The sequence below is a fragment of the Salvelinus fontinalis genome, chromosome 7 (genome assembly GCF_029448725.1).
Source record: "Salvelinus fontinalis isolate EN_2023a chromosome 7, ASM2944872v1, whole genome shotgun sequence".
Lineage (NCBI taxonomy): Eukaryota > Metazoa > Chordata > Actinopteri > Salmoniformes > Salmonidae > Salvelinus > Salvelinus fontinalis.
Window position 1 is genome coordinate 12300988 of NC_074671.1, and position 24151 is coordinate 12325138.

A 24151-nucleotide genomic window follows, 5' to 3' on the forward strand; every position below is an offset into this window, starting at 1 on the left:
TGATGTGATCAACACTATGACTAGATCTGTCTACTAACCAACACACTGATGTGATCAACACTATGACTAGATCTGTCTACCAACCAACACACTGATGTGATCAACACTAAACACTATGACTAGATCTGTCTACCAACCAACCACTGATGTGATCAACACTATGACTAGATCTGTCTACCAACCAACACACTGATGTGATCAACACTATGACTAGATCTGTCTACCAAACAACACACTGATGTGATCAACACTATGAATAGATCTGTCTACCAACCAACACACTGATGTGATCAACACTATGACTAGATCTGTCTACTAACCAACACACTGATGTGATCAACACTATGACTAGATCTGTCTACCAACCAACACACTGATGTGATCAACACTAAACACTATGACTAGATCTGTCTACCAACCAACCACTGATGTGATCAACACTATGACTAGATCTGTCTACCAACCAACACACTGATGTGATCAACACTATGACTAGATCTGTCTACCAAACAACACACTGATGTGATCAACACTATGAATAGATCTGTCTACCAACCAACACACTGATGTGATCAACACTATGAATAGATCTGTCTACCAACCAACACACTGATGTGATCAACACTAAACACTATGACTAGATCTGTCTACCAACCAACACACTGATGTGATCAACACTATGACTAGATCTGTCTACCAACCAACACACTGATGTGATCAACACTATGAATAGATCTGTCTACCAACCAACACACTGATGTGATCAACACTATGAATAGATCTGTCTACCAACCAACACACTGATGTGATCAACACTATGAATAGATCTGTCTACTAACCAACACACTGATGTGATCAACACTATGACTAGATCTGTCTACCAACCAACACACTGATGTGATCAACACTAAACACTATGACTAGATCTGTCTACCAACCAACCACTGATGTGATCAACACTATGACTAGATCTGTCTACCAACCAACACACTGATGTGATCAACACTATGAATAGATCTGTCTACCAACCAACACACTGATGTGATCAACACTATGAATAGATCTGTCTACCAACCAACACACTGATGTGATCAACACTATGAATAGATCTGTCTACTAACCAACACACTGATTTGATCAACACTATGACTAGATCTGTCTACCAACCAACACACTGAAGTGATCAACACTAAACACTATGACTAGATCTGTCTACCAACCAACAAACTGATGTGATCAACACTAAACACTATGACTAGATCTGTCTACCAACCAACACACTGATGTGATCAACACTATGACTAGATCTGTCTACTAACCAACTCACTGATGTGATCAACACTAAACACTATGACTAGATCTGTCTACCAACCAACACACTGATGTGATCAACACTAAACACTATGACTAGATCTGTCTACAAACCAACACTCTGATGTGATCAACACTATGACTAGATCTGTCTACCAACCAACACGCTGATGTGATCAACACTATGACTAGATCTGTCTACCAACCAACACACTGATGTGATCAACACTAAACACTATGACTAGATCTGTCTACCAACCAACACACTGATGTGATCAACACTATGACTAGATCTGTCTACTAACCAACACACTGATGTGATCAACACTATGACTAGATCTGTCTACCAACCAACACACTGATGTGATCAACACTAAACACTATGACTAGATCTGTCTACCAACCAACACACTGATGTGATCAACACTAAACACTATGACTAGATCTGTCTACCAACCAACACACTGATGTGATCAACACTAAACACTATGACTAGATCTGTCTACCAACCAACACACTGATGTGATCAATACTATGACTAGATCTGTCTACCAACCAACACACTGATGTGATCAACACTATGACTAGATCTGTCTACCAACCAACCACTGATGTCCTCAACACTATGACTAGATCTGTCTACTAACCAACTCACTGATGTGATCAACACTATGACTAGATCTGTCTACCAACCAACACACTGATGTGATCAACACTATGACTAGATCTGTCTACCAACCAACACACTGATGTGATCAACACTAAACACTATGACTAGATCTGTCTACCAACCAACACACTGATGTGATCAACACTATGACTAGATCTGTCTACCAACCAACACACTGATGTGATCAACACTATGACTAGATCTGTCTACCAACCAACACACTGATATGATAAACACTATGACTAGATCTGTCTACCAACCAACACACTGATGTGATCAACACTATGAATAGATCTGTCTACCAACCAACACACTGATGTGATCAACACTAAACACTATGACTAGATCTGTCTACCAACCAACACACTGATGTGATCAACACTAAACACTATGACTAGATCTGTCTACCAACCAACTCACTGATGTGATCAACACTAAACACTATGAATAGATCTGTCTACCAACCAACACACTGATATGATCAACACTATGAATAGATCTGTCTACTAACCAACACACTGATGTGATCAACACTATGAATAGATCTGTCTACCAACCAACTCACTGATGTGATCAACACTAAACACTATGACTAGATCTGTCTACCAACCAACACACTGATGTGATCAACACTATGACTAGATCTGTCTACCAACCAACACACTGATGTGATCAACACTATGACTAGATCTGTCTACCAACCAACTCACTGATGTGATCAACACTATGAATAGATCTGTCTACCAACCAACACACTGATGTGATCAACACTATGACTAGATCTGTCTACCAACCAACACACTGATGTGATCAACACTAAACACTATGACTAGATCTGTCTACCAACCAACACACTGATGTGATCAACACTATGACTAGATCTGTCTACCAACCAACCACTGATGTGATCAACACTAAACACTATGACTAGATCTGTCTACCAACCAACCACTGATGTGATCAACACTATGACTAGATCTGTCTACCAACCAACACACTGATGTGATCAACACTATGACTAGATCTGTCTACCAACCAACACACTGATGTGATCAACACTATGAATAGATCTGTCTACTAACCAACACACTGATGTGATCAACACTAAACACTATGACTAGATCTGTCTACCAACCAACACACTGATGTGATCAACACTATGACTAGATCTGTCTACCAACCAACACACTGATGTGATCAACACTAAACACTATGACTAGATCTGTCTACCAACCAACACACTGATGTGATCAACACTATGACTAGATCTGTCTACTAACCAACACACTGATGTGATCAACACTATGACTAGATCTGTCTACCAACCAACACACTGATGTGATCAACACTAAACACTATGACTAGATCTGTCTACCAACCAACCACTGATGTGATCAACACTATGACTAGATCTGTCTACCAACCAACACACTGATGTGATCAACACTATGACTAGATCTGTCTACCAAACAACACACTGATGTGATCAACACTATGAATAGATCTGTCTACCAACCAACACACTGATGTGATCAACACTATGACTAGATCTGTCTACTAACCAACACACTGATGTGATCAACACTATGACTAGATCTGTCTACCAACCAACACACTGATGTGATCAACACTAAACACTATGACTAGATCTGTCTACCAACCAACCACTGATGTGATCAACACTATGACTAGATCTGTCTACCAACCAACACACTGATGTGATCAACACTATGACTAGATCTGTCTACCAAACAACACACTGATGTGATCAACACTATGAATAGATCTGTCTACCAACCAACACACTGATGTGATCAACACTATGAATAGATCTGTCTACCAACCAACACACTGATGTGATCAACACTAAACACTATGACTAGATCTGTCTACCAACCAACACACTGATGTGATCAACACTATGACTAGATCTGTCTACCAACCAACACACTGATGTGATCAACACTATGAATAGATCTGTCTACCAACCAACACACTGATGTGATCAACACTATGAATAGATCTGTCTACCAACCAACACACTGATGTGATCAACACTATGAATAGATCTGTCTACTAACCAACACACTGATGTGATCAACACTATGACTAGATCTGTCTACCAACCAACACACTGATGTGATCAACACTAAACACTATGACTAGATCTGTCTACCAACCAACCACTGATGTGATCAACACTATGACTAGATCTGTCTACCAACCAACACACTGATGTGATCAACACTATGAATAGATCTGTCTACCAACCAACACACTGATGTGATCAACACTATGAATAGATCTGTCTACCAACCAACACACTGATGTGATCAACACTATGAATAGATCTGTCTACTAACCAACACACTGATTTGATCAACACTATGACTAGATCTGTCTACCAACCAACACACTGAAGTGATCAACACTAAACACTATGACTAGATCTGTCTACCAACCAACAAACTGATGTGATCAACACTAAACACTATGACTAGATCTGTCTACCAACCAACACACTGATGTGATCAACACTATGACTAGATCTGTCTACTAACCAACTCACTGATGTGATCAACACTAAACACTATGACTAGATCTGTCTACCAACCAACACACTGATGTGATCAACACTAAACACTATGACTAGATCTGTCTACAAACCAACACTCTGATGTGATCAACACTATGACTAGATCTGTCTACCAACCAACACGCTGATGTGATCAACACTATGACTAGATCTGTCTACCAACCAACACACTGATGTGATCAACACTAAACACTATGAATAGATCTGTCTACTAACCAACACACTGATGTGATCAACACTATGACTAGATCTGTCTACCAACCAACTCACTGATGTGATCAACACTATGACTAGATCTGTCTACCAACCAACACACTGATGTGATCAACACTAAACACTATGACTAGATCTGTCTACCAACCAACACACTGATGTGATCAACACTAAACACTATGACTAGATCTGTCTACCAACCAACACACTGATGTGATCAACACTAAACACTATGACTAGATCTGTCTACCAACCAACACACTGATGTGATCAACACTAAACACTATGACTAGATCTGTCTACCAACCAACCACTGATGTGATCAACACTATGACTAGATCTGTCTACCAACCAACACACTGATGTGATCAACACTATGAATAGATCTGTCTACCAACCAACACACTGATGTGATCAACACTATGAATAGATCTGTCTACCAACCAACACACTGATGTGATCAACACTATGAATAGATCTGTCTACTAACCAACACACTGATTTGATCAACACTATGACTAGATCTGTCTACCAACCAACACACTGAAGTGATCAACACTAAACACTATGACTAGATCTGTCTACCAACCAACAAACTGATGTGATCAACACTAAACACTATGACTAGATCTGTCTACCAACCAACACACTGATGTGATCAACACTATGACTAGATCTGTCTACTAACCAACTCACTGATGTGATCAACACTAAACACTATGACTAGATCTGTCTACCAACCAACACACTGATGTGATCAACACTAAACACTATGACTAGATCTGTCTACAAACCAACACTCTGATGTGATCAACACTATGACTAGATCTGTCTACCAACCAACACGCTGATGTGATCAACACTATGACTAGATCTGTCTACCAACCAACACACTGATGTGATCAACACTAAACACTATGAATAGATCTGTCTACTAACCAACACACTGATGTGATCAACACTATGACTAGATCTGTCTACCAACCAACTCACTGATGTGATCAACACTATGACTAGATCTGTCTACCAACCAACACACTGATGTGATCAACACTAAACACTATGACTAGATCTGTCTACCAACCAACACACTGATGTGATCAACACTAAACACTATGACTAGATCTGTCTACCAACCAACACACTGATGTGATCAACACTAAACACTATGACTAGATCTGTCTACCAACCAACACACTGATGTGATCAACACTAAACACTATGACTAGATCTGTCTACCAACCAACACACTGATGTGATCAACACTAAACACTATGACTAGATCTGTCTACCAACCAACACACTGATGTGATCAACACTAAACACTATGACTAGATCTGTCTACCAACCAACACACTGATGTGATCAACACTAAACACTATGACTAGATCTGTCTACCAACCAACACACTGATGTGATCAACACTATGAATAGATCTGTCTACCAACCAACACACTGATGTGATCAACACTATGACTAGATCTGTCTACCAACCAACACACTGATGTGATCAACACTAAACACTATGACTAGATCTGTCTACCAACCAACACACTGATGTGATCAACATTAAACACTACAATGAAGATCCATTAGTAGGTTTATGCCTTTTGACTTTTCAATGTTACACTGTAGCCGGTTATAAAAGATTGTTACAGTAATGTATACCTTCTCAAATATACATAAATAAACACACAAATGCAATACAGTAACAAAAACATTGTCATTTATTTCCAAAATGCAGTATTTTGTAACACCTGTGTTTTGTATGTGACACTTTCCAAATCCAACAGGAGAAAACCAGGAAAAACATTCAGTGAGATAAATGGTTTTCTGTACAAAAATAAAAAAAATGAAAGAGGCTCATTCTTTTAAAACTCTAAACACAAAAAGACAACAACACATGCAACAAAAAAAAGAGAAAAGACATTAGGTTGCATCCTGCCTCCTATTCTGGTCTGGCCACAGCACCTCCTCTACTTCACAAGCCATGTTCTCCCTGGCTAAACAGCAGGGAAACAATCTTCTGGAGTGATGGATCCAGCCTCCAAAAGCCCCCACATCATCTTCACCACATGCATCCTCCATTTCCCGGAGAAGAGACATGAGTGCGAGGGGATGGCGGTCATACACATTCCATCGCCATGCCGGAAAAAAATATTAGATTGGTTTTAGGATATGGGGAATATGGTGGGAGGTATAGAACAATAAAGGGACATTCACAATGGCAGGGTGACCAATAATGTTTCGTCCCCGTCCCCTTCTTTTGGCTAGGCTGAAGCCAGCCTCAATGTAAATATAAATGTGCTGAATTGCAGCAGCATCCAGCTCAAAGACTCTCTGAAACAGACAAGACAATATGTGACATAGACCCAGAACAGTCAATACGGTGAGGCACAATACACTGGATTACAGTACTGTAATGTGTCTATACAGTACAGATATAATAGTAAATTCACAGTCTAGTACTTACTATCAGATATTCATAGCGCTGTTCTTTAACCCTCTCTGAGATTCACTCAAATGGCGCCCTGTAGACCTGTTTCATCCGGATTCGGTTGCGCTGTAATACACGGTCCAATGTAGACAAGCCCACCTGGTGAATGTTATTGAATATTGTGTTGTCTGCAATTATGTGGTTCTGGATTTCTCGTAGTCTAATGGTATTGTTGACCACCACCATGTTCACAATAGCGGTCTCCTGTTCTGGTGTGAACAGCCGGGCTCTTCCACCATGGCCTGACCGTCTCTCAGTTCTGCAGAAGATCCACAAATATGGTATGATTGGTTACAGTGAGCTAAAATAATACATTTTCTTTCAATATGAAATGACATTACTATAACATTGGCCAACAATCACTGAGTAACATAGGCCTACTGATATGTCAGACTGCAGTATACTACAATATACATACATGAAGAGCATAGTGTAGATGGTAGGTTACTTACCGGATGTACGGATGATAGATGTAACCGTGTAGCGGCTCAGGTTGAACTGAACTCTTCCCAGCCTCTCTCATACTCAACCCATGGTTGAGCACATGGTCAACCAATGTGTCCCTGATCTCATCTGAGACAACTGTCCTTCCTCGTCCTCCTCTTACTCTCACTCCTTCACCTTTAGCTCTTGCTTCATCATTGACCTCCGTTTCCTCCAAAACAGGAGAGCTCATCTGGGGCCTTTTATAGTGCTAAAGCTCTGATTTCTAAGTGAACAATTCAGCAGCTAGTGTTTACACCTGTGAGGAGTGGGTGTTGCCAATTGGTGTATAGAGCTTGGCGTTGTCATTTTGAATGTTGTGCCTAATGTAGAGAACTGTGTGTAGTGTTTTGACAAAAGGTTGATATAGAATTGAAAACTGAGTATAAAGCAGGAATTGTGCTTGCAATTTTGCAGACTTGGTCTAGGGATTTAGTACATGAAATTCAGGTTTCGGTGATTGCGCTTCAAGTTCCAATTTTAGTGTGTAAACAACTGGGAAAAAAACTGTAACACTTTTCATTTGTTTCACTTGTTATACAACACTACTCCCTGGTGGTCCAACAGCAGAATGCAGCTCTATTCAGATCTACAATAACAAATCTAAATGAAGTGCCGAACTCCCCAGCTGCCCCGTGTGGGGTGGGGTGGGGGGTGGGGGCACGAGCTCTGGGGGCCCATGCGCCTATCATCGATGTACATTTTTAAAAAATGTAATAACAGTAACCCTCCCAAAAGTCATTCATAAACCTTTTTAATTTCCATATCCATATGTAGCAGGAAGCTAATTGTTTGATTCTTGGGCTTCAGGGACGTGACTGATCAAAGTGCCTCAGGCCTTGTATTTTTTTAAATAAGTAAGGGGATATATATACACTGCTCAAAAAAATAAAGGGAACACTTAAACAACACAATGTAACTCCAAGTCAATCACACTTCTGTGAAATCAAACTGTCCACTTAGGAAGCAACACTGATTGACAATAAATTTCACATGCTGTTGTGCAAATGGAATAGACAAAAATCTACTGTATTGAGGACAATGTGCAACAAAGCTCAAAATGATTGGACAACTTCGTCTCGATGCTTTGTCCATAGAATAACATTTTTTTTTAAATACGCAAAAATGCTATTCTCCCTTTCAAAGTCTCGTATGAATACCTTCTATAGTTTAACATGTTCCATCTACACTGAATGAAAATATAAATGCAACAAGCTACAATTTCAAAGATTTAGATTTTTTTCAAAGAGTTACAGTTCATATGAGGAAATCAGACAATTGAAATAAATTCATTTGGCACTAATCTATGGATTTCACATGATTGGGAATACAGATGTACATCTGTTGGTCACAGATACCTTAAAAAAAAAAGGTAGGGGCGTGTTCCAGAAAACCAGTCGGAATGTTGTCCCACTCCTCTTCAATGGCTGTGGAATGTTGTCCCACTCCTCTTCAATGGCTGTGGAATGTTGTCCCACTCCTCTTCAATGGCTGTGGAATGTTGTCCCACTCCTCTTCAATGGCTGTGGAATGTTGTCCCACTCCTCTTCAATGGCTGTGGAATGTTGTCCCACTCCTCTTCAATGGCTGTGGAATGTTGTCCCACTCCTCTTCAATGGCTGTGGAATGTTGTCCCACTCCTCTTCAATGGCTGTGGAATGTTGTCCCACTCCTCTTCAATGGCTGTGGAATGTTGTCCCACTCCTCTTCAATGGCTGTGCGTCTATCAAGAGCATCAGTATCATCAAGGTATCTCTGTGCATTCAAATTGCCATCGATAAAATGCAATTGTGTTTGTTGTCCGTAGCTTATGCCTGCCCATACCATAACCCCTCCTCCACCATGGGGCACTATGTTCATAACATTGACATCAGCAAATCGCTCGCCCACACAATGCCATGCACGTGATCTGAGGTTGTGAGGCTGGTTGGACGTACTGAAATATTCTTTAAATCAAAGTTGGAGGTGGCTTATGGTAGAGAAATTAACATAAAATTATCTGGCAACAGCTCTGGCGAACATTCCTGCAGTCAGATGCCAACTGCACAAACTTGAGACATCTGTGGCATTGTGTTGTGTGAAGAAAACGGGACATTTTAGAGCACACGGTGCACCTGTGTAATGATCATAATGTTTAATCAGCTTCTTGATATGCCACATCCACACCTGTCAAGTGGATTAATTATCTTGTCAAAGGAGAATGCTCATTAACAGGGATACAAACAAATTTGAGAGAAATTAGCTATTTGTGCGTGACAAACATTTCTAGGATATTTCATTTATCTAATGAAACATGGGAACAATATTTACATGTTGAGTTTATATTTTTGTTCAGTGTATAATACAAGTAAAACATAGGAACAAAAACATTTGAAGAGAAAGAAGACTATTAGCTAAATTGTGCTCTGTAGCTGACAAATTGATAATGAAACATGTGTGGTAACTGTAATATTACAGTAGCTAATATAGTACTATTAATGTAAGGGTGATTTAAACCCTCCAATTGGTATAGTACTATTAATGTCAGGGTGATTGTAAACCCATATGGTTTGGAGCTGTGCTGTGGACTAGCAGCTATCATTATCTATTAATGTAAAGGTGATTGTAAACCCATATGGTTTGGAGCTGTGCTGTGCAGCTATCATTAACTATTGATGTAAAGGTGACAAGGAAAAGTACACATTGCATAAAGTCTACTTAATGCCATAATGATAAAGAGCTGTTTAAGTAACTTCCAACTCAATCTCAAACACATAGATCCCCTGAACACAGCTCACTCTCCAGCCCACTTTCCAGCTCACTCTCAAACACATAGATCCCCTGAACGCAGCTCACTCTCCAGCCCACTTTCCAGCTCACTCTCAAACACATAGATCCCCTGAACGCAGCTCACTCTCCAGCCCACTTTCCAGCTCACTCTCAAACACATAGATCCCCTGAACGCAGCTCACTCTCCAGATCCCAATCACATGAATTCTAATCACCTGTTCACGCACCTGCATGTCATCATCCCACTCTATTTAGTTCAGTTCTTCCCCCCCCCCATCACTGTGAGTTATTGTTTGTTTTGTGACACTTCTTTCGGAGTGTCTGGTTTGCCTGTGATTTACTCTTCCTGTGTGTGATAGTGAGGCAGGCAAACACTATTTACCTTTTGCCTGATCTCCTGGACTACGTTACTAGTCTTCTCCCTGCCAGTACTGTTGCCCCTACACCTCCTGTGTATGACCTTCTGCCTGCCCCTGGACCCAGCTACCTGCCTCCTCCTGTGTATGACCTTCTGCCTGCCCCTGGACCCAGCTACCTGCCTCCTCCTGTGTATACCCTTCTGCCTGCCCCTGGACCCAGCTACCTGCCTCCTCCTGTGTATGACCTTCTGCCTGCCCCTGGACCCAGCTACCTGCCTCCTACTGTGTATGACCTTCTGCCTGCCCCTGGACCCAGCTACCTGCCTCCTCCTGTGTATGACCTTCTGCCTGCCCCTGGACCCAGCTACCTGCCTCCTCCTGTGGTCCTTTGCAATAAACACCTGCTGTGACCTGTGTATGAAACCAGCTCTCTGTCTCCCCTCGTATGAAACCAGCTCTCTGTCTCCCCTCGTATGAAACCAGCTCTCTGTCTCCCCTCGTATGAAACCAGCTCTCTGTCTCCCCTCATGTATGAAACCAGCTCTCTGTCTCCCCTCATGTATGACACCAACTCTCTGTCTCCCCTCATGTATGAAACCAGCTCTCTGTCTCCCCTCGTATATGACACCAGCTCTCTGTCTCCCCTCGTATATAACACCAGCTCTCTGTCTCCCCTCGTGTATGAAACCAGCTCTGTCTCCCCTCGTGTTCATTATAGTTTATTTCAAAGAGAATGTTTGTTTCTCATAAAGCTAAATACAACAGCCAAGAGTTAACAAAGGTTCATAGAAATCATTGTAACTAAGCTCATTAGATTCATTAAATATTAGCATTGGTCAATGTTATTCAATCATGTAAGTCGCCCTGTATGAGAGCATCTGCTAAATGACTAAAATGTAAAGCATGTGATATATAAAATATCATATAAATGTAAAACACAGCATGACAGTTGTCTACGTCACGTTCTCTCCACCCCGGTGAGGATGGGGTCCTCCACAGCAGGACAGTGCCTGGTCTCCAGAGCAACCCAGAGTTTCTGCCAGAAGACTCCGGTGTGTTCCCCAGCTCTGGGCCAGCTCAGGTAGGCGTGTCTCTTCACCAGCCTCCTCATGTGGTGTCAGGGTGAGAGCTGGTGGTCTGGGATCTCCTCAAAAAACACCAGGATCAGCAAATCCTTCTGCTCATCAAACAGACGGAAGCTGGAAACAAGAGCTTTTTTTTTTTATTATTTGACCCTCGATCAATATACAGAAGAGTTTCCCCAAAAAACTCCCACCTGTATCTAACATTGTTTTCCTCAACAACACAGCCACACAAGAAAATAAATGATCAACTCGATGTGTGACAGTCAATTGTCGGTGTGTGAAAAATATTTGCAAATAAAGAATTTTGCTGTTCTACTGTTAGCTACGACACTTTAGGGAAATGAACCCCTGTGCAGAATACAACAATAAATAGAAAGATATTAAACCAACCTGGCCACCTGGATCTCTCTGGAGCAACACTCGCTCTCCAGGTTTCAGCTGCTGATTACAGGCGGTCTTTCTGCTCCGGTAGATGGCTTATGTTATTATTTCTATGGTTGGTTTATCTGTGGAACACAGTGAGAAACAATGTTCTCTCATCAATCTACACACAATACAACATAATGACAAAGCAAAAACTGTTTTTTAGACATTTTTGAAAATGTATTAAAAATAAAATCTTAATTATCACATTTACATAAGTATTCAGACCCTTTACTCAGTACTTTGTTGAAGCACCTTTGGCAGCGATTACAGCCTGGAGTCTTTTGGGCATGATACTATAAGCTTGGCACACCTGTATTTGGGGAGTCTCTCCCATTCCTCTCTGCAGATCCTCTCAAGATTTGTCAGGTTGGATGGGGAGCGTAGCTGCACAGCTATTTTCAGGACTCTCCAGAGATGTTCGATCAGGTTCAAGTCCGGGCTCTGGCTGGGCAACTCAAGGACATTCAGAGACTGGTCCTGAAACCACTCCTGCATTGGCTTGGTTGTGTGCTTAGGGTCGTTGTCCTGTTGGAAGGTGAACCTTCGCCCCAGTCTGTCCTGAGCGCTCTGGAGCAGGTTTTCATCAAGGATCTATGTACTATGCTCAGTTCATCTTTGCGTTGATCCTGACTAGTCTCCCAGTTCCTCCCGCTGAAAAACATAACCACAGCATGATGCTGCCACCACCATGCTTCACCGTAGGGATTGTGCCATGTTTCCTCCAGACGTGATGCTTGACATTCAATGTCTTTTGGCAAACTCCAATCGGGCTGTCAAGTGTCTTTTACTGAGGAGTGGCTGCAGAGATGGTTGTCCATCTGGAAGGTTCTCCCATCTCCACAGAAAAACTCTAGAGCTCTGCTCTGTCAGAGTGACCATAGAGTTCTTGTTCCACTCCCTGGCCAAGCCCTTTTCCCCCGAAAGCTCAGTTTGGCCGGGCGGGCAGCTCTAGGAAGAGTCTTGGTGGCTCCAAACTTCTTCCATTTAAGAATGATGGATGCCACTGTGGTCTTGGGGACCTTCAATGCTGCAGACATTTTTTGGTACCCTTCCCCAGATCTGTTTCTCAACACAATCCTGTCTCGGAGCTCTACGGACAATTCCTTCGACCTCATGCCTTGGTTTTTGCTCTGACATGCACTGTCAACTGTGGGACCTTATTTAGACAGGCGTGTGCCTTTCCAAATCATGTCCAATCAATTGAATTTACCACAGGTGGACTCCAATCAAGTTGTAGAAACATCTAAAGGATGATCAATGGAAACAGGATGCACCTGAGCTCAATTTTGAGTCTCATAGCTAAGGGTCTGAATACTTATGTAAATAATGTATTTCTGTTTTTTATTTATAATACATTTGCAAAAATGTCTAAAACCCTGTTTTTGCTTTGTCATTATGGGGTATTGCGTGTAGATTGCTGAATATTTGTATTTATTTAATCAATTGTAGAGTAAGGCTGTACCATAACAAAATGTGGAAAAAGTCAAGGGGTCTGAATACTTTCGGAAGGCGCTGTAGTTACAGGGAGACATCAGCTGGCAACTGCGTCAGTAAACTGACATAGTTCCCATTTCAGATAACAATATTTAATGATATACTGGAGTCAGGTCACTCACACAAGCCAGTGTTATGTCCAGAGTATCAATTTAAAAGTTTATTAAATGTCATATTAAATGTCATATTGAATTAAATATATTAAATGTCATATTAAATGTCTGAATTAACAATGCATTACAATACAATGACTAATTGATGTGTTGCATACAGTATCATATTATAAATGATATGTCCAGGTCAGTCAACTGTGTGCAGGACTGCAGCAGCTTGTCAGAGACAATACGGAAGTTGTTACATTGCAATCAGAGTGTTCTCACTGTAGGTATGTGGCAGGCTATATTAATTAACGAGCGCATCTCCCCCTATTGTATCCAGTCCCAGAGATTTAATTTAGGAGTCGAGGCTCTGGAGCACCAACACTAACCCCTCCTGAAGACATGTGGACGCCACTCAAGTCGAGACCATAAACATTCCTCAGAAAATACCTGTCCGCCACATCCCATTCCATTAGAGCCACAGAGGGAACGATCTAATGTATGAAGATGGGAAAGGACATCTGCTGTGACACTGAAGATCTCCAGAGGATTACTGGATACATCCAGTACTGTCAGCACTATAGACCTATTTGATATTTCCTGTGAATGAAAAGAGGTCAAGTTATTGTTCACAATGAACAATTTCTGCAAATGTGGTCATTCTAAAATGGGCCGAAGACAATGAAGCTGGTTGCTGGTTAAGTACAGTTTCCTCAAGCTGAAGAGGAACTGAAGAGATGATGATGAGATACTTGAGATGTGGTTGTTATCCAGTTGTAATACTATGAGGTTGTCCAGGCCCTTAAACGTGTGGTCTGAGATGGAAGTGAGTTTGTTGAAGGAAAGATATTACAGCTGTGGAGAGCCCAGATCTGAAAAAGACCCTTTGTTCACATAAGATATCCTGTTGCTGTTCAGTGGTAATATTTTCAGAATGTGTAAGTCCTCAATTTTTATCTTTGTAATGTTATTATTGGAGTGTCTGCTGGTCCAGCTTTGAGATGCTTGTTTTCACAGTCTACTACATAAAGATTTTGAGAGTCGTTGTCATTGAGTAGCCATTTACTGGATCAACTATAGAGCAGAACGCATCAAAAACTCTCAGCTGAGAATACATAAATCCACTCCCTTCTCCTGACATATCACGGAGCTTGGCTGGTGACCAACACACACAATCTCAATGACAGTCCTCTTAAAATTCTTGCTGATGTCTTCAACTTATACTTGAAATCTAATGTAAACAATAGATATAAATAAAAAATAATGTGTAAGAACGGTTTCATCATACATACAGGACATATGAAATAGAGTAATTCAATAATGAAAACATATCGCTAACATACAAAATCATCAGCTGTTTTATTCTAAACTCAGAATATACAAGTAGATGATCCCGGTTAAGATTGTGTGTGATTCATATTGAATTATACAGTACACTACAGTACCTAGATTGTGCCTGATTCATATTGAATTATACAGTACTCTACAGTACCTAGATTGTGCCTGATTCATATTGAATTATACAGTACACTACAGTACCTAGATTGTGCCTGATTCATATTGAATTATACAGTACACTACAGTACCTAGATTGTGCCTGATTCATATTGAATTATACAGTACTCTACAGTACCTAGATTGTGCCTGATTCATATTGAATTATACAGTACACTACAGTACCTAGATTGTGCCTGATTCATATTGAATTATACAGTACTCTACAGTACCTAGATTGTGCCTGATTCATATTGAATTATACAGTACACTACAGTACCTAGATTGTGCCTGATTCATATTGAATTATACAGTACTCTACAGTACCTAGATTGTGCCTGATTCATATTGAATTATACAGTACTCTACAGTACCTAGATTGTGCCTGATTCATATTGAATTATACAGTACACTACAGTACCTAGATTGTGCCTGATTCATATTGAATTATACAGTACTCTACAGTACCTAGATTGTGCCTGATTCATATTGAATTATACAGTACACTACAGTACCTAGATTGTGCCTGATTCATATTGAATTATACAGTACTCTACAGTACCTAGATTGTGCCTGATTCATATTGAATTATACAGTACACTACAGTACCTAGATTGTGCCTGATTCATATTGAATTATACAGTACACTACAGTACCTAGATTGTGCCTGATTCATATTGAATTATACAGTACTCTACAGTACCTAGATTGTGCCTGATTCATATTGAATTATACAGTACACTACAGTACCTAGATTGTGCCTGATTCATATTGAATTATACAGTACACTACAGTACCTAGATTGTGCCTGATTCATATTGAATTATACAGTACTCTACAGTACCTAGATTGTGCCTGATTCATATTGAATTATACAGTACACTACAGTACCTAGATTGTGCCTGATTCATATTGAATTATACAGTACTCTACAGTACCTAGATTGTGCCTGATTCATATTGAATTATACAGTACACTACAGTACCTAGATTGTGCCTGATTCATATTGAATTATACAGTACTCTACAGTACCTAGATTGTGCCTGATTCATATTGAATTATACAGTACTCTACAGTACCTAGATTGTGCCTGATTCATATTGAATTATACAGTACACTACAGTACCTAGATTGTGCCTGATTCATATTGAATTATACAGTACTCTACAGTACCTAGATTGTGCCTGATTCATATTGAATTATACAGTACACTACAGTACCTAGATTGTGCCTGATTCATATTGAATTATACAGTACTCTACAGTACCTAGATTGTGCCTGATTCATATTGAATTATACAGTACACTACAGTACCTAGATTGTGCCTGATTCATATTGAATTATACAGTACACTACAGTACCTAGATTGTGCCTGATTCATATTGAATTATACAGTACTCTACAGTACCTAGATTGTGCCTGATTCATATTGAATTATACAGTACTCTACAGTACCTAGATTGTGCCTGATTCATATTGAATTATACAGTACTCTACAGTACCTAGATTGTGCCTGATTCATATTGAATTATACAGTACACTACAGTACCTAGATTGTGCCTGATTCATATTGAATTATACAGTACTCTACAGTACCTAGATTGTGCCTGATTCATATTGAATTATACAGTACTCTACAGCACCTAGATTGTGCCTGATTCATATTGAATTATACAGTACACTACAGTACCTAGATTGTGCCTGATTCATATTGAATTATACAGTACTCTACAGTACCTAGATTGTGGGAGTATTAAAGATGCAGTTCGGGGTGTTAAGTGCTTACAAATTCATAACATATTGTACAAATTGGAATTTGTAACATATTACACAAATTTCAAAAGGAATACAAATATATTTGAAAAAACAACTGCAGGATGTAACATATCATGCAAAATGGTTGACGTAGTACACAATTCTGCACAATTTTCAGTGACCCGTTACAATGGCGTCACAATTAAATACCTGTCTGTAATAGATAAAATTGCTTTTTAGTAACAACAAAAAAAAACGATTTCTCAAGCATGAATTTAGCTATGACTGTCTGGGTGTGGTCTGAGTGGGGAGGGGAAAACTGAAAACTAGCTGTTATTGGGAGAGAGGTTAGGAACTCTCCTTCTTATTGAACTCTCTTTCTTATTCACCTCATGAGGATGTCACCATGGAAAGACGAAACTCCCGCCCATGCAAAGCTTCTAATTAGAATGTCCTGTGCATATTGTATTTTCAACAAGCAACTCTCAGGAAGTAACACTGATCAATTTTGTTCAAAAGTTTACAGTGTCAGTTTCATCAGCTGTTGTACAATATGATATAAAACACAGGAATGTTGACTGCACTGGACCTTAAATCAATACTGTATTCACTGAATCTAAAAATACCAACCTAAAATAAGTTTTCCTGGTCACGTCACACGATCAGGAAAAACTTCAGTTCTTTTGCCTTGAACAAAACCTTCCATAGATGTTTGCCCACGTTAGAAGTGCTCATTAAGTGACTTTTTGGACCTGAATGCCAAAACAAACACTCAGGAGACAGAGGTGCTCAAGTTTGCCCATTTTGCATACCCCACCATTCCATGAGACATCCATGTCTCCATCATCGAAAAAGATAAATGGTTGAGTTTGACATTATTTTAACTTCTTAGTGATCCCTTCCAGCTCGAATCCCGGTAACAGGATTGATTTGACAACATCCAGTGAAATTGCAGTGCACCAAATTCAAAAACAGAAATACTCATAATAAAAATGTACAAAACATACATGTGTAATACATCAAAATAAAGCTTAACTTCTTGTTAATCCAGCCGCATATTTCAGATTTCTAAAAGTCTTTGCGGCGGAGGCAGACCATGCGATTATCTGAGGACAGCGCCCCGCATACCAACACATGAAAATCATATTTCAACCAGGCAGGTGCTACACAAAAGTCAGAAATAACGATATAATTCACGCCTTACCTTTGAAGATCTTCTTCTGTTGGCACTCCAAAATGTCCCAGAAACATCAGAAATGGTCCTTTTGATCGATAAATTGCTTCTTTATATCCCCAAAATGTCCATTTATTTGGCGCGTTTGATTCAGAAAATACACCGGTTCCAACTCTCCCAACATGACTACAAAGTGTCTAATAAGTTACCTGCAAACTTGGTCGAAACATTTCAAACCACTTTCCTAATCCAACCTTAGGTATCCTAAAACGTAAATAATCAATAAAATTTAAGACGGGATAAACTGTGTTCCATACCGGACTAAAACAATGTGAAGGGGTTCCAGGTCGCGTGCACCAAAAGACTAGAGTCCACCTGGAGTGACACATGGAAAGAACAGGGCTACTTCTTCATTTCTCAAAAGAAAAACATCAACCAATTTCTAAAGACTGTTGACATCTATTGGATGCCATAGAAACTGCAAGCAGATTCCTATTATAAAAAGGGCTTACCATTGAAACTATTGGAAAACTGATTGACCTCAAAAAATAAATCCCTGGATGGATTGTGCTCGGGGTTTCACCTGCCAAATCAGTTCTGTTATACTCACAGACAGTATTCAAACAGTAATAGAAACCTCAGAGTGTTTTCTATCCAAATATACTATTAATATGCATATCCTAGCTTCTGGGCCTGAGTAGCAGGCAGTTTACTTTGGGCACGCTTTTCATCCGGACGTGAAAATACTGCCCCCTATCCCTAAGGTTTACAAACGGTGGTGTCAAACTTTTTAATAATTTCTTTAAAAAGTATTCTTAATCAAATATAATTTGTTTTTTACTGTTAACGTTAATGATGTAAAAACACGTAAACTCCGATTTTTCTCAATTTCACATACTGTATGTTGTAGCCTAGTCCCTAATTTGCATTATCTGAGGTTTTGTATTGCTCCTGTCATCGGTTGAGACACAACATGCAGGGTGGGTATCATTTCATTCATAGAAATAGAATTTGTAGAATAAACCTATCCTATTAGACCACTGCAATTTAGCTGGTACATCATTGAAATGTAAATATAATAGAAATGTTAACTTCAAATTAATACCAGAAAGATGGCCGCCGTTCCACCCACCATTGATTGTCAACTTGAATGAGAATGTCTACTCTGTTTATCTATGATCATTTCAATAGGTTTCCTATGGAAGATCGACAGTTTAATTCATAACAATGGATATTTCCACTCAACTCAACATTCTCTGATGTGTGGACCTCCAGCCATCGTTGTGGTACCATTTGAAAGTTTCCTTTTGAATTGTATTCACATTTTAGTACATTTATCAGCCAAAACATGACATCCACCCTGTATTCAAGAGAATGATGTGACTCAACCGATGGTGGGCACAACACAAACACCTCTGATGATGTAAAAGAGGGTTTACGCTACAACATACATAAATAATCTGAGTTAATGCGTTTCAGATCATTTACATTAAAGGTTAAGAAATTACATATTTTTTTATTATAAAACTATTTTTTTTCAATACATTTTCAGTGATGAAGACATGGATGTCTCATGGTAGGGTGGGGTATGCATAATGTTTTGACTTTGAGCACCTCTATCTCCTAAATGTTTTGGCATTCAGGTACCAGAAAATCCCTTTATGACCACTTCTATCATCAGCAAACATGTAGGCTATGGAAGGTTTCCGTCAAATCATAAGGGGTGCTGTCAGAAAGGGATTGAAATTATATGGAACTACCCTGTAGTCATAGTTAATCATGCAATTACAAACATGTTTTTATCACGCATTTGACGGCTTTACAGTTGAATACATTCAGTTGGACAACTGACTAGGTATCCCCCTTTCCCCTATTTATGGGTAATCCAACTAACCAACTTGGTTCCTAAACTGATAACTTTATTAGGCTAAATAACACTATACTGAACTATTCAATAAAATAGTCAAACTGAACAAAAGCTGCTACGGTCATTTCGGATCATTCTCCCCTTGCTATGAAACTACTTATACCAAATACACAGCCTATTCATCGCCCTTGGCAGCTTAACTCAATACTGCTATCAGAAGAACCCTTTGTTGCTTTTACATCATCTCAAATTGAGCTATTTCCAGTTGTGTAAAGTAACAAAGTAGAAATACTTTGTTACTGTACTTAAGTAGTTTTTTATGGTATCTGTACTTTACTATTTATATTTCTGTAAATTTCTACTTTTACTTCACTACATTTTCAAAAGAAAATGTATACTTTTACTGTGATACATTTCCCCTGACACCTTCGTTACTCGCTACAAAATCAAATCCATCTGAAGCTGGAAGAAAAAAACTAATAACGTTGGAAAAAAGATGCAAGCAACGTCAGCGAGTCACTGATGGGTGAACTGGTTTTGCTCGGCAGCAGGTGACGACACACAAGCAGACCTCATATGTTTGGGCAAAGCGCCCTAAAGTGTAACCCCCACCCACCAGGGAGCCTGTCACTTGCAAAACAGTCATCCACTCGATCATGTCCGGCATGACGCTACCACCACCTCCCGATTAGGACCAACACCCTTGGCTGTATTTAAAATAAATGTTTTATTTTCTCAGAATGAAGGATTCATCCTACCACATGAAATGTCTTATGTTTACCAAAAGTTCAGGAAATACTAGCATTCAAGAACTTGCCATCTCCTACGTTGTCTTGGCTGTGTGCTTAGGGTCATTGTTCTGTTGGAAGGTGAACCTTCGTCCCAGTCTGAGGTCCTGAGCACTCTGAAGCAGGTTTTCATCAAGGATCTCTCTGTACTTTTCTCTGTTCATCTTTGCCTCGATCATAACTAGTCTCGATCCTAACATCACTCATGTTTCTTGGCCCAAGCAAGTCCCCCCCCTTCGTCCCATTGATGCGTGCACAGGGAACATCTGCTCCTTCATCCTTCATAGCTTGAGGGAGGCGCCATCAAAAACAAATCTGTAAATCTTAGCCTGGAGGGTGCGTGACCCTCCTTGTGGGCTTTCGTTAGAACAGTGGCATTTTCTGCTGGGTTGACGGCTGGAATTTAGGACCCTTCAATACTGACACCACACTGACCTACAGTAGAGTTATCACCAACATCAGCTAGGCCTGCTACCAAACTACAGGTAATAACCACATTCATAGGTGTGGTCATGTGACCGATGGCGTTGTCCATTCATATACAGCCATTGATTTTGTCATCCATGTGCTCAGAACCAGCAGTATCATTTTAGAACGACTAGAGGGCGATCTTGTCCTGTATTCAGACTGCCTCTGAGTCTTCTCCCCAGACACACTGGGTACATCACAGTCTTGAGCTGAAACTGTCCCAAAAAATGATTATTTTGTACAGAAATCTATTTTATTACTACTGTCTGAAGGGTTGTACCAAGGTTATGTAATTGCTCTAGTGTGTGTATGAAGATCCCGAGCAAATTCTAGCCCTTACCTTATGCATTACCTCAGTGTGCTCCCTCTTATGCCAATGCAATTTTCTTCTTGTCATTTGAATCCAAACTTGTGCTGACTGATCAACAGTGTCAAGCTACTTTTCAAAGTGTTCCCAAAAAACTGAAGTCGCTATCCACAAGTTAAAAGTAGCATGGGTGCAGTTTGCACACAAAGCAAAGTAAAGCAAAAATAACATAGTAATGATCATTGCTTGCTTGCGCGGTCTGTGCGCAGTCAAAAGAAAATGCCATGCTAACTTGGTTAGCTATATGATCAAATGTAACAGTTTTCAACACATCAACTGTTTTAGACTATTTTAACCAAGCAGGAGAAATAATCGTTCAATCAGCACTGAGTGAATGAATAAAAACATTTAGAAACGAACGTCATACATAGAGTGGTCCTGGATTCGCGAACCAGGGGGGACATTTTGACCATTCTCTTTCTTGCACAGTTTTTGACAACCCCTACCTTTTCCGACACGCAACGGCACACACACGTACACGCTCAAACTCTCAAGGAAGAGGTCTTTGCCCTCATCCGTCAGAAGCACGCCATCCCTACGGTACAAATACGCAAGTTGTAAAAGTTTATTATTTTCAGGCTCCGCTTTATGTCATTTGAGAAGCTAAGAAATGTTTCAAGCTGGCCCACGTGCATCTGACAAATTACGTAGCTTATTAATATGCACACAGTAAATCGCACACTATCAGCAGCACTACTGTATAGTCTGTTCCAGATCTGTGAGTACTCCCATCTGTTTTCAAATTTACACTGAGTAAACCAAACATTAGGAACACCTTCCTAATATTGAGTTGCACCCCCCGGTTTGCCCTCAGAGCAGCTTCAATTTGTTGGGGCATGGCCCATGTTGACTCCAATGTTTCCCACAGTTGTGTCAAGTTGGCTGGATGTCCCTGGGTGGTAGACAATTCTTGAAACACACAGGAAACTGTTGAGAGTGAAAAACCCAGCAGCGTTAAAGTTCTTGACACAAACCGGTGTGCTTGGCACCTACTACCATACCCCGTTCAAAGGCATATGGGGTGGCAGGTAGCCTAGTGGTCAGAGTGTAGGGACGGCAGGTAGCCTAGTGGTTAGAGTGTTGGACTTGTAACCAAAAGGTTGCAAGATTGAATCCCTGAACTGACAAGGTAAAAATCTGTCGTTGAACAAGGCAGTTAACCCACTGTTCCTAGGCCGTCACTGAAAATAAGAATTTGTTCTTAACTGACTTGCCCAGTTAAATAAAGAAAATATATATAATCTTTTGTCTTTCCCATTCTCCCTCTGAATAGCATATATACACAATCCATGTCTCAAGGCTTAAAAATCCTTCTTTAACTCCTCCCCTTCATCTACACTGATTGAAGTGGATTTAACAGCTGACATTAATAATGGATCATAGCTTCCACCTGGTCAGTCTACTGTGTCATGGAAAGAGCATTATTTATGTGTAGTATACTCAGTTTACGTATCATTTGGCTTTATGTCTTTTTAGATATAGGCCTATTGTAAATGTGTATTATCGTTGCGTCCCCAAATAAATAGAAGTGGAAAGATAACTTCAAGCTACGTATTCATTTGACAGAGGTAATGAACTGCCCATTGATCTGATTCAACAGGACCATGTTTGAAGCAACAAGCGGTTCTGAGCTTATGTCAATATTACACTGGTAAGAGTTCCAGAAATCAGGAATACAGACAGGCTCTATAGACCTCTGTATCTATATGACTGTGTCCAACACATCACCTTCTGTTGGGTACCTACTGACAAAAAGGATGTCATGAAATATTCACCTTTTTCAATGGCATGTACTGTTAATTAAATGTTTAAGGAAATAGAGGCAGGCACCACATTATTACAAAACAAAAACAGCTCTGAAAGTTGAAATTTGCATGCTTTGAAGGTGTGTGTGTGCGTGTTTCACTGCACCAGTCCAACTCCAATCAGGTCTCTCAGATTCTCTGTGTCAGTGCCACCTCCTTCCTCCCCCCTCCTCTCCCTCCTTGCCCAGCCCCCTCTTCTCATTGGATGACCCAGTGGGGTTGCCAAGGAAACATCTGTGGTGAGGCTACCCTGCGAAATGTGGGGTGAATCTTTTTGAATGGGCCTCAATCACACACACACACACACACACACACACACACACACACACGCACACACACACACACACACACACACACACAGGAATGCATGCACGGACACACACATGTATGCATCCACGTTGTCGAATACACACAGACTCAGGGGAAAATCAG

The 24151-nt window shown here is 40.2% G+C and overlaps 1 long non-coding RNA gene across 1 annotated transcript; it reads right to left on the bottom strand.

Annotated features, from left to right (window-relative positions):
- Positions 1–9889: 9889 nt before the first annotated feature.
- Positions 9890–22624, bottom strand: LOC129858982 (uncharacterized). The gene is made up of 3 exons (XR_008760116.1): positions 21888–22624; positions 12374–12489; positions 9890–12097 (listed from the first exon to the last, which is right to left on the bottom strand). It is a non-coding gene; the product is annotated as an uncharacterized LOC129858982 (long non-coding RNA).
- Between the last annotated feature and the right edge of the window lie 1527 nt (positions 22625–24151).